Source organism: Dromaius novaehollandiae, chromosome W, assembly GCF_036370855.1.
Source record: "Dromaius novaehollandiae isolate bDroNov1 chromosome W, bDroNov1.hap1, whole genome shotgun sequence".
Lineage (NCBI taxonomy): Eukaryota > Metazoa > Chordata > Aves > Casuariiformes > Dromaiidae > Dromaius > Dromaius novaehollandiae.
The window spans coordinates 67,976,725-67,980,939 of NC_088130.1; the positions used below are offsets into that span (position 1 = coordinate 67,976,725).

The 4,215-nt window shown below is 51.0% G+C and overlaps 1 long non-coding RNA gene across 1 annotated transcript; it reads left to right on the forward strand.

Moving 5' to 3' along the window:
- The first annotated feature begins 208 nt into the window (after positions 1 to 208).
- On the forward strand, positions 209 to 4,215 carry LOC135324377 (uncharacterized). The gene is made up of 4 exons (XR_010385718.1): positions 209 to 324; positions 3,333 to 3,574; positions 3,666 to 3,799; positions 3,947 to 4,215. It is a non-coding gene; the product is annotated as an uncharacterized LOC135324377 (long non-coding RNA).

Below are 4,215 nucleotides of genomic sequence, written 5' to 3' on the forward strand. Positions count from 1 at the left end.
TCCAGAGTACGATTTTATTATGTGGCTAAAGAATATAATTTCATAGCGTAGACATGCTCAAAGTCAACAGTGAGAACCGGACTAACAGCAACACTTCCACGCTCTGGTTGAACATTACAGCTTTGGGTAAACGTGTAATTCTTTCAGTTTGAAGGAATGGACTTTGTGTAACCTGACAGTTTCTCCATTTGCACATAATGCACAAACTACACTTACTTGGCAAAAACATGCAAGTTTTTCCAAGCTCCCCGTATGTGATCCTATCTTAAATGGTGCTGGAGTGTTTGCTGCCAGTCCTCTGTCCTGCTCGCAGCTGCGCCACTGGTAGGTGGTGAGGAAAGGGGATTTGCAGGGAAGGGAGGGACAGGGAAGAGAGGCAGGGATAGGGAAGGGATCATTAGAAGGATGGGGGACAACCGAGAGCGCAGGAAGGATGCTGGTGTGAGTAGGCGTGCGGCGAAAGCCTGAGGGAAAAGCCTCTTCGGTGGGGCTGGGACAAACCAGACAGCGTCACTCTGCTCCTGACTCTTCCCCATTAGGTCCCGGAGTATCTCAGGTCAGGCAAGGAGAGGAAGATTTTGTCCTGGCATTTTGTCCTGAGGACCAGAGGCAGATGTTTCAAAAATCTTTCCCAGTCCTTGCTAACCCAGGGCTGTTGGCAGCTCTACAAACACTACACTGATGTCTATCTGGTAAAAATCTGAGTCACAAAGTGCTTTACAAATAGGATAAGTACCTGTTTCAGGGCAGGAAAACTGAAACAGAGAACTGAAGGCTTTCATGTGACATCGCCAGTCCACCAGTGGCAGAGCTCAGGTCATCTGAGTCCTGGGTAACACTTTGCCTGCTGAATTACAGTAATCCAGCCAAGGGCTGGGCCAGCAGGCCCCACGGGGCATCTGCTCTCGCTCTGAAAGAGCCAAGTCACGTACTGCAACCATTACCTCTGCCTTAGCGTGGTGCCTTAGCCTTGTTTCTAAGGAACCAGTATTCCCAGGACCAGAGCGCTCGTTTTGGTATCTGGACATGGTTTCGTGCCTTGCTGTGCCCCTTGAAATACACACATGGATACTCAACTGTGGAGAATACGCCCCTGTGGTTTTAAAATTCCCTGGTTTTGCTCCTGCTGGCTAGGGAGCTGCTGTCTTTCAGGGCTCTTTCCCATGCCTGGCACAGGTTTCCTTCATCAAGCTTCAGGCTGAGCCCCTGCTGTTCCTACCAAAAGCATCCCAGCATCTCTGCAGCTCTCCGTAGCTGCTCCCTGGGAGCATGGCTTTCCTCTAAGCTTCGCAGTTTTATTCTGCCTCTTGCTACTCCTTATTCCAGGTAGTCTTTCAGGGGTATAGTTTGCCTAAAAGGCAACAGTCTCAGTAAAACTGCCTGTAGGTAATACAATAGCGTGTGATAAAAGGGCCCGGCACTGCCAAGTCAAATCGTTCATCCTTTGTAAACCAAGAAGAGTGCGTTGCTGCAGCCCTGCAGCCCTGGCCCTGGGTGGAGAGGTTTCCCAACACCCCTCGCCCTCGCGCTGGGGAAATTGCCGGCTGCTTCTCCCACCTCATTGATTAACAATCCCCTCCACGCTGTCAGGCTTTGTGCCTCCCGCTGCACCTCTCTCCGCCCTTCTAAACAGCATTGCGATCCTCTGATGCAATTAATAACCGCAATAAGGGAGCGTGGAAAAAAGTCAAAATCCAAAGCGGAGGAAGAGAGACATGCTGCCTGGGTTATTGCAGACGGCAGCGAGGCTCGGGCGGACAGAGATACAACACGGAGCGGTGCCCCGCGGCGCTGCGGCGGGTCCCGATTGTCTGCCTAATGCCATCAGCCGTGCCTCTGCGGAGCGCGCGGCGCTGCGGGCTGCCGTGTGCCCAGCTAAGCAAAAAGCTCGTTTGTCGTCAGCGGTTAATTTGAATCCATTCTGCAGCAGATCTGGAGTTAGTGATGTCACTGTCAAAGATGCTTTCTTCCACCCTGCACAGGCAGCAGACGGGATCTGCCTTGCCCAGCCTGGAAGGAGATCCTTCATCGGCGGTCGCAGGTTCTTGCAGGGCGATGCCTCTGCCCGCTGTCAGCTCGGCCTCCTCGGCAGCCAAGCGGCCTGACCTTTGCAAATAAATACCCGTGTGTTTCCTGAGGGCTGTAGGGAACCCTTTAAAATGTTAATTTGGTCTCTACCTCTATAATCATGCTTTGCATTTCTATGGTCTCTTTAATCCAAAGATGTAGCTGGGAATTAAATCAGGGCAGGAAAGTCATGAATTATGTCCAGGTAGCCCCATTATGCAGCTGAATTATGTGACACCAGGAAACGAGGGATATTACTTTCAGCAGGTCAAGGAGAGAATCCACATTTCCTGACTTCTCTTCTTGTCATTTGAAGTATGGAAAGGCTTAGGGAACTGGTTAGACTGGGAGGGACTGGGGCAGAGCCTCTAGGACAGAAGCAGAGACTTTTGTCACCTGTGAAACAAGCAGAAAGGGAGGCAGAAGTCTTTTGGTGGGTGATGACACATCGAAGGTGCTTGGGCGTTGTGCTAGTGACTGCACCTCAGCCCAAAGCCGGGACCGAAATGCAGAGGGAATGGCCAGCACCCGAAGGGAGAGCCTTCCCCTGCAGAGGCCAAAGGGAAGGAAGGAGGTGGGAGAATTATCTTGGTCGCCAGCAGAGTGTGTGGGCTGTGGGATCCAAACGCCAGCCCCATCGGAACACAATCTCAAACTGTCTGCGGCACAGCGGTCTGTATAACCCCAGCTCTTCGGGAGTGGGGACCCACCCTGTTTCAGGCCTTGCCGAATAGCAGTGAATATAGCATTGACTTGAAAATAGCCTTGGCACCAATTGCTGCACTGGATGCAGAAGCCCTTCTAAAAATAACTGCGAAGTGTGCAGGGGAGTCTGTCCGTCCCCACTCGGCATTTCAGAAACAGCTCTTGCAAAGCACTTGGTAACCTGGGTGTACCCTGCTCTGAAATTTGACTTAGATATGAGTCTTGACAGCTATGTGCTGTCTCCGTCTTGCCATGAATGTCCTGCACAGCCACATGCAAGTCCCATCCTCTGCCTGCCTCAGTTGCTCTCCTGCCTTGCAGCAAGGCTATCCCACCCCGCAGGGCTTGAGCTGAGAGTTACCGGGCAAAACATTCAGCCCTCACGTAAAACATTACCATCCTCCGTGGCCCAGGCAAACGTCTCAGCAGCTCTGCTCTCAGGCACGAGGGCAGAGCCACTCGCTGAGGCTCTGCGTCAGCGGAGAGCGGGACTTGAACAACGAACTTGTCTGTCTCTAGCCATTGCTCCTTACAGTGGGGCTATTATTTGTTTTTTACAGGAGGTCTATTTGCTTTCAACCCAACTGTGCACCCGCCAGAATAACGACCGCTCTGACTCTGGCTGGAAGATTGTTGACCCCACCGTTTAAAGAGGTTTCTCTTCCTGCAGGACTCTCTGATGTAGCATCTAAGCACTTGATGGCCACGGTAGCATTTTGCTGGTCACTTCTTAGAAACCTGCAGAGGGGACCACGGTATCTCCATCACGGGAGATACCCCAACTGTCCCACATATCTCAGAGGTATTGTGTGGGGGAGAGCAGAGGAATTTCCTTCTTCTTCAGTTTATTTTTTCAGTACCTACCTGAATTTATAACTGAACTTTCCGCATAGGGACAGGTAATTTGAGCAGAACACAACATGCTGAATTTTGCCTTCAGCCACATTCTGTAAAGCAAAATGTTTACTCAAAGCTAGCGAAGGAAGGACAAGCTACCAGCGCATCACAGCTACAATCAGGTTATTTTGTAAGTATTCTATATTTTCTCTTCAAAGCTGCAATTTCCCATCATTGCTAAGCAATTTTAAAGGCTGTTGCCAGGGGGAGAGCGCAGTTTGGCACAGCATCTTTTTGGTTTCGAAGTTCCTACTCTCGAATGTTTTTGTGTCCACAGTCTCCCTTTCTTTTGCAGCGGCTGTGCTGACCCCAGCACTTCTCTCAGGAGCTTTGGTTTGCGCAGTCAGCCCGTCCTGGACATGGTTGGAGCCCATTGCTTTGGAAGCGAGTTTTTCAGCCCTCGGTCTTCTGGAATTACCGGAACAGCAGCTCTGATTGCAGCTGAGTAACAGGTACTCTGAGCAGTCTGATCAGGCTGGGTCTATTGCCTCAGGATCACTGACTTTGGGGATAAAATCTTTAGGCCGGAGTACTTCCTGGAGCTGC